Raw genomic sequence first — 9,030 nt, 5'->3', positions numbered from 1 at the left:
ATTCATGGATGTTCCTTGAGGGAAGAATACCAATTAAAAATCTACTCTGTTGATCCGAGCAAATGATGAGGAGGAGCGGAGCTAGAATGGTAGCAATGTCCACGGATGTGAGAAATGTTAGAAACAACAAAATTTGACAATTGAATGCCTAAGAAGAAATGAGAGTAAAGAGTTGAAGGTGACTCCGAGGTTGTGAACCTGGCTGGTAGGGAGGATGGTGGTATCCTCAACAGGAATAAGGGGTGTACAGTTCTAATCATACAATCAATCAACAAGCATTTGTCAAGTGCCTACTAATCATCAAGCACTGTGCTAGGTACTGGGAATGCAAAGACACAAATGAAACACTTCCTGACCTCAGGGAAATTCCACTCTACTGGGAAAAACAATATGCATATATATATTATATGTAAATTATAAACTATATGTAAATTAAATATATAATCTATACTAGATAAACACCAGATAACTTAGAGAGGAGGAAGTACATCCCAGGGGTTGGAGACAAAGAAAAAGAAAAGAGATGGGAGAGAAAAGGTCATGTATGAGGAACACATGTGTAAGACAGGTTAGCTACACTATAGATTGTGTTAAAGGGGTATAATAAGCCTGGAAAGGTAGGCCAGAGCCAGATTTTGAAGGTTTAAATGTTAGAGGCATTTATATATTCTCCTAAGATTTAACAGGAACCCATTGGAGTTTTTTGAGGAAAGAGTGACACAATCAGACCTATGCTTTAGGAATGTCACTTCAGTATCTGTGTGGAGAGGGCAGAGACTTCAGGTAAGAATACCAATTAAGAGGCTATTGCAGTGGTCTTGGCAAGAGATTAGTAGAACATGAAGGAAGATGCTGACTATCTGAAAGCAGAAATGGAGACAGACAAGCCCAATAGGAAGCAAATGATGTAGGACTAGAGTTCAGAAAACTAAGTTTTACATCTAAATGTAAGTCATTTGCATGAAGCGAATAACTCAATCCATGGGAGTGGATTAAATTGATGAGATATAGGGAATAGAGAAAATTGGAATCAGAATAGAGCCACTTAGGTGCACATAGGCACAAGTGCGCACGCGCGCGCACAAACACACACACACACACACACACACACACACACACACACCTGTGCTGAATCAGGAAAGAAATTATGATAATACAGGAATAGAGGTAGGGAAGGGGTAGCTGGAGGAGATCCAGGAGAAAAGAGCGCTACGAAAACCCGGAGAAGAGTGAGCATACAGGAAGAAAGGATGCTCAATAAAATCAAATGCTACAGAGAAGTCAAGAAAGACGAAGACTGAGATCATGAGCAACTTCAGAAAAAAGAGTTCCAATTTAGTGATGAAGAAGGAAGACACAGTACAACAGGTTGAGGAATAAGAGCAGAGGAAGTGGAAGCAAAAGATGTAGACAGTTTTTCCCAGGAATTTCACTATGAAAGGGAGGAGAGCTGTAGGACAATAGCTCGAAGGGATGGTAAAAACCAAGTGATGGGTTTTTTTAAGAATGGCGGCAAAGAAGAAGCCTGTAAATAAGAAGCCAGGAAGAAATTGGAGATTTCATCATGGGAGCCTGAAAGGAATCCTGGGTTCTTAAAGGCTATGCCAAATTTAGTGTCATTTTTTCAGTCTTCATCCTTCCTGACCTCTCTGCAGCCTTTGTCACCATCAACAACTCTCTTCTTGATACTCTTCTCTCTCCTGGTTCTCCTCCTACCTATATGACCATTCCTCCTCAATCTCCTTTGCTGGTCCCTTATCCTGGTCACACCTACCAGCCATGGATATCCTGAAAAGCTGGAGTCCTTCTTGACTTGGGGATCTATCTCACTAGTTCGCATGGATTCAAATAGCATCTTTATGCCAATGATTTCCTCATCTACTAATTCAGCACTAGCCTTTCTACTGATCCCTAGTTTCACATCTTCAACTATCTATTGACATCTTGAACTGGATATCGCATAGACATTTTAAACTGAAAATCCAAAATTGAACTTATTGTCAATCCCCAAAACCCCTTTCCTCTTCCTAACTTCCCTACTACTGTTGAGGGTTGTGGCAGCTAGGTAGTGCAATGGATAGAGTGCTGGCCTGGAGTCAAGAAGGCCTGAGTTCACTTACTAGCTGTGTGACCCTGGGCAAGTCACTTAACCCCAATTGCCTTAAACATCCAGGGCCATCTCCAGTCTTCCTGATATGTATCTTGCTACTGAAACCAGATGGCTCTGAAGGAGAGAGTGAGGCTGATGACCTTGCACAGTCCTCCCTCACTTAAATCCAATTCACTGCAAGTCAGGACATCACCTGATGTCATGGTCCTCTTTGAGAATTAAGGACAAACAACAACTAATCTATTGATTTTACCTTTGTAAAATATTCCATATACAGGACACTTCTCCCCTCTGACACTGCCACCACACTGGTAAAGGCTGGTATCACCTCACTCCTTGACTATTGTATTATCTGCTAATTGAGCTCTCTGCCACAAGTCTCTTTCCACTCCAATCCCTCCTTCACTCAGCTGTCTTCCTAAAGTGCAGTTCTGATGATGCTATTCCTTCACTCCCATTCAATAATCACCTTATTGTTACCAAGATATTTATTTCCAAAATTTCATATTTATAAAATCCTCATTTTTGCATTCAAAATCGTTCATTTCCTCCATACTTACATCTTTTCAGGATTCTTTCTCCTTAAAACACCACCACCTACCATGTGCTCTGTGATCAGTGACACCCTTCCTTTTCCTCATGTGAGATACTTGATCTTCAGGCTTTAGGCATTTGGGGGGGGGGGACAATGAGGGTTAAGTGACTTGTCCAGGGTCACACAGCTAGTAAGTATCAAGTGTCTGAGGCTGCACTTGAATTCAGGTCCTCCTGAATACAGGGCCAGTGCTTTATCCACTGTGCCACCTAGATGCCCTAGGCTTTAGGGATTTTTACCGAGTATTCCCCATGCCTGGACTGCTCTCCTTTCAAATCCCAGGTAAAATCCCACCTTCTGTTATTGATATAATAGATTATGTTAATAATTTTCCTTATGTTAAACCATCCCTGTTCCTAGTATAAATCCCACTTGGTCATAATATAATATATTGTTGTAATCATTTAGCTAGTAATTTTATTTAGGATTTTTGCATTGTTATTCATTAATGAAATTTGTCTGTAATTTTTGGTAGGATACCTTCTTTGCCTATTATTCCAAATAACTTATTTAATATTGGAATTAGCTGATCTTTAAGTGTTTGAAAAAATTCACTTGTAAATCTATCTGGTCCTGGTGCTTTTTTCTTAGGAAGCTCATTTATGGCCTCTTCGATTTCTTTTTTCTAAAATACATACATTTAGATATTTTATTTCCTCTTCTGCTACTCTAGGCATTCCATTCTGTGATGAAATAATGGGATTTAGCAGATACTCAAAGACCCACCTGGAGATTAATCAAGACTGATTGAATCAAGTGAGAGTAATTGACTGCTGATTAAGCCTACTTCAAGTTAATTGGATTGTAATCACACCTGGCAATCCCTTAAAATGGTATTGTTCTCAGAAACTAGACTGTGAACTCAACTTGAGAATACCTTCAAAGCCAATGGATTTGGATGATGCCAACCAATCACCTTGAAGCAGTGTGTAAGGACCGCCCCTGTTCCAGATCTATAAAAAAGCTTCCACAAACAGCTTGCTAAAGAATGCTGATTAAAAGAGGCTGGGGAAGGAGTTCCTGATTAAGACAGGCTTGTGGAAGAGGACTTCAGGAAGAACCCAACCAAGCTGGAACTCTAGGCTAGGTAGGACTTCTTTTTCATAACCTTCTGAACTCTTTGTAAATATCTGTATGTTCTAATAAATGTTTAATGCCCAAAGACTGGTACTGAAGCCTTTTAATTTTTGGCGACCACAATTAAGATTTTATACATCACAATTCTAAAAACCAAAATTAATTATAGAGGACATACGAAAATGTTACCTGCATCCAGAGAAAGAACTGATTAACATAAGTATGTATAGAATGGTTTTACATATCTATATCTCTGTATATGTGTATATACACATGTGTTGCATGTAAATATACACATATATGTGTGTACATATATGTCCATGCATACATATTTGTGCCTAATGGTAGGGGAGGGAGAAAGAAAGTTACTTGATAACTTTTCATGTACAAAAAAAACCAATCCCCACCTTCTACAAAAGCTTTTTCCAAACACCCTCAATTCTAGTGCTTTCCCTCTGTTGATGATTTCTGATTTATCCTAGACATAGCTTGTTTATATATAGTTATTTTCATGTTGTTTCCCACATTATAGTGTGAGCTCCTCAAGAACAGGGACTGTCTTTTGCCTTTCTTAATATCTTTAGTACTAGGCACAGGCCCTGGCCAACTGACAAGTTCTACAGAGCTAAAAAGGCTTCAAATATGGACTCAGCAAAGGATTATCACCTAAAGACAAGCCTAGCTAAGGGGTGAATGGGTCGGGGGACTCATTACCAGAAGAACAGCTTTATAAATACCATCTTCTTAGATTTGACCCAACAATCTAGTCTGTCAAGATCTTTCAGGATCCTGACTCTGTCATACAACATGGTAATTTTGGTAAAAATGCTGAATAGCATAAGGTCAAGAATAGATTCCTTGGACATTCCACTAGAAATCTCCTTCTAAGTTAGAATTAGAAACAATTAGAAACCACTCTTTGGGTTCAGTCATCATGGTCTAACACTGTCTCCTCCCAATCTTTTATCCTTTCCAACAGTCTTTGTCAAATGCTTTGGTAAAATCTAAGGAAACTTTTCTCCATAGAATTCTTCAAACTATCCTATCAAAAAAGTAAAGAAGATGAATCTATCATGACTTGTTCTCCTGGGTACTCTCTTACTATCTACATATTTAACCTTGTGTATCAATTCCTGATAAGTCATTTTTGTCCCATCTTTTCTTGACCAAAGTTTCCCTGGCAAGGAAAAAAGTAAACATAGAATTAAACAATTTAAACTGTCTTCTGAGCAGAGCATGGTCCTATCCCTTCTTTGACCTCCTGGTTTCCCCTAATATAGTCATCCTTAGCTTTCTTTGCAAGTTTCAACTCATCCTGAACTTTAGCATTCATGAAGCTAATCCCACATAGCCTTACCATGTTCTCATGTTTTTCCCATGAGGAAATTGTGGGAAGAAACTGAGGAAAAGGAAAGAGGAGGCATGTTGGTAGGGATTCTATAGAGGGTGAGATAGAAGCAATATTATTATAGGAAAATAAGACAGAATACCTGGACAGAAAGAAAAAATATCAGTGAGAAATGTGGGGAACTTATCAAGAATGTTACACAGAAGAAAATTATAGTAGTGATAGGAAGATCTCAACTATCTGAATATTTAGCCAAAAGCAACATAACTTCATTTATTAAAAAAAGGGAAAGATGACCTGATTAAAATGGTTTGGGGGTAGATCACACAAAAGCCCAACTATTTCACTTTTATTCCATCAATGAATTTAAAATAGCAAAAGATTAACCAATAATTCAAAATTCAAAAAGAAGTTTCAGTATATAATCAGAAAAATTGAAAAAACATGAAGAAAGAAGTTGGGGAAGCAAGCTATACAAGACCTTTACTTTTATCTGAACTGAAAAAAAGAAGAAGAAATGCATACACACAGAGTCTGATTTGGAAATACATTAAAATTAACAGAGAAACAGGTGGGGACAGGAAGAAGAAAGAAAAAAATAGAGGGTAGGTTGAAGGGGGTGGATTTTTCGTAAATAAAAAATTCCATCTTTAAAGCATGGAGCATGAAAGGATAGTAAAAAGAAAGAAGGGGTAAAAACCTGTGATGGAGCATAGGTGAGTGGGAGGAAAGAAAGGGAAGTAGAGAGTAAAGGCAGATTATATCAAATACAAACCACTAGTGCTGAGCACACATTTTCTCAACAATCTCTTTGTTAAAAAAAAGAAAAAGTAACAAGATGAAGAAAGAAATGGAAAAGGATAAAAAGATAAGATGGAAAAATGCACAATTAATAGTCATAACTGTGAACATAAATGAGATAAAACAGCAGATGATAAGGAATATATTTTTTAAAAACAGAATCCATCAATATATCATTTACAAAAAACACATTTGAAACAAAAATTTCACATAAGGTTAAAATATGGGGCCAGAGCAAAATATGTTATGCTTCAAATAAGACAATAGAAAGATATGATTAAGACAGGTAAGGAAATTACATTATGCTTAAAGACACATGGTAATCATAAACTATTTGCAAAAATAGAAAAAGGAGAGATTCTACTAATTCTACTAATTATAGAAATATCTATTTGATAAGTATACCAAAAAGAGATAAACCAAAGAAAGAAAATTGTAGACCAATTTGCCTAATGAATATCAAAGCAAGAATTTTAAATATAACATTAGCCAAAAAATCAATAAATCAAAAAAGATTGTACATTATGATCAAGTGGGGTTTATGCCAAGAATGTAAAGTTGGTTCAATATTTTAAAAACTATATAAAATAGACCATATGAATAAAGTCAAAACAATAATTATATAAATACAACAAAGGCTATTAACTAAATACAAAAGTAAATTCTGTTCAAAAGATTAAAACTCATAGGACTCTCTCTTCATATGGTAAATAGTATATTTCTAAAACCAATATTATATGTAATTGAGATCAACTAAAGATCTTTCCAATAAGATCTGGAATAAAGTAATGGTGACCATCAGCACCACTATTATTTAGAAATGTTAACTATAGTAATAAATAAAGGAAAAGAAATTATGAATCGTGGCAATGAAATATTGTTTTAAAAACTATATTTAAGTTAAAAGATAAACGAAGGAACAAGTATTAGTGCTTGAACGATTGAGATGATATTTTATGACAAGGAAAGGCAAAATTATCAATTCTTATTTTGCTTTTGTTTTCTTCACCAATAAGGAGGAGAACGAGCATGATGAGGAAGAGGAAGAGGAAAAAACTAATGACCTCCTCAGAGTAACTCAGTTGTCTATGTTGATGGCAGAATGTGAAAGAACAGCAAACACTGACAGCCAAGATGCTCTATACCAGAGACACTGTGTTCCCTGATATTGTTACAATAGCTGAGAAAGCCTGAAAGGAACCTTGAAATTCTATAAGAATATGTCACTATTTAACTGGTATATTCAATAAAAACATTGAATGTCAATGCCCAATTAAAAGCAAAAAATAAAATAAAAAAATAATAAAAGCTGGGTGGTACCATAGTTCACAGAGTGCTGAGCTTGGAGTCAAGAAGACCCATCAAATCTGACCTCAGACCAGCTGTGTGACCTTGAGCAAGTCACTTAATCCTGTTTGTCTCAGTTTCCTCACCTGTAAAATGAGCTGGAGAAGGAAACAGCAAGCTACTAATGGTACCTTTGTCAAGAAAAACCCCATTTGGTGTCACAAAACATTAGACACAACTGAAAAATGACTGAACAAACTGATATGAGGGGAAACTTCCTAATAAATAGAGCTGTCCTAAAGTGGAATGGATAACCTCAGTAGTTTAAATTATCATATTTCAAGCTGGAAGAATACCCATGCCTCATTTTTATGGCTAAGGAAACTAAGGGTTCAGAAAAATTAAGTGATTTACCCAAGGCCAGAAAGTCAATGTGAGCAATATCTGGGATATGACCCCAGGTCTTCTAACTCCAGTTGCAAAGTTCTTTCCATTGTATCAGGCTGCCTCAGTTCCCCCTAAAAGGAAATTTGCAAATGGAGGTTGATTGATTGAATGAATGAATAATATGAATAATTGCATTCATATTCATATTTATTCAGCCATTTTCTAATATATGTCCATCTCTTTGCCACTACAAAAAGAGCTACTATAAATATTTTCCTCTCTTTTGGATCACTTTAGAGAATAGTCATAGAAGTAGAATTTCTAGGTCAAAGGGTCACAGCTTAGTAGATGTGGCCCCAATCTCACCCCCTAAATATCAGAAACTGCTATCTACAAGTGAAGAAGAAGGCTTTCCATAATACTAAGAATAAGAATCTGACTCCCCAAAGTCTGTGCTTTTGAGTGTGAGGGAAGAGATTGAAATCAGTCTGAACACAAGAAGAGAAAGCCTGCCATCCAGCTGTTAAGGGAGAGCCCGTCCTTTACAACTTGTGACCTAGAAAAAGAAACAATAAAACATAGCACATGAGCTTGTCCAAAAGAGGCTGGATACCAGCTCCTGCTTGTGAGCATCAACTGTCGATTCAAACATGAAAGGAAAGGCATGCTTCTATAACCCTTGATTACCTCCTGGTCCACACCCCCTAAATTGGCTTATGACCAGCTCATATTTTCCCAAGTCAGAAAAGTTCATTTAGTTTCATGATCATGATCACATAAATTGTGTTCTTCTCTGACACTAAAACATCATTAGCTCTTTCTAAATTGGATGATCTCTGATCTCTCATGATTTACACAGCACAAATGCTAGGATGCTTCTAGTGGTGCCAAAACCATCTGTCAACAACTTATAACCCATAACAGCCCATTAATCTATTGAGGATTTTCTTTTCACTAACAGTATGAGTAAGAGAGTAATTTCACTTCATCATTGCTCAAACTAAGACATGTTCTATACCTGAATTAACTCAGTTACTTCCTTCAGTAACTCCTAGTAATATAGTAATCTTTTCCATTCCCATAGATTTAGCTATCTCCTATATGTAGATAACTTCCAAATTCACATATCCAGCCCTAATTTCTGTCCATAGCTACAGGATTTAATTTCTAACAATTTCCTGAATATTTTCACCTTGAAAAGATCAACGGGCCCCAAACTAAATTCATCATCTTCCTCTCAAACCTACTTCTCCTCCCAAGTTCCCAATTCTGTTTAATATAATACTCAAAATACTCAAAAACACCCTGGCTCAAAGATTATTTGTATATATGTTATATTATACACATACACACACACACAAACACATTAGTCTACTTCCTTGAATCACTCAAGTCATAAATTATTGCTTTTCATCTTTGAATGAA

The sequence above is a fragment of the Dromiciops gliroides genome, chromosome 6 (genome assembly GCF_019393635.1).
Source record: "Dromiciops gliroides isolate mDroGli1 chromosome 6, mDroGli1.pri, whole genome shotgun sequence".
NCBI classification, from domain to species: domain Eukaryota; kingdom Metazoa; phylum Chordata; class Mammalia; order Microbiotheria; family Microbiotheriidae; genus Dromiciops; species Dromiciops gliroides.
The sequence above is the reverse complement of the archived record's forward strand: the minus strand, read 5'-3'. Positions refer to the sequence as shown.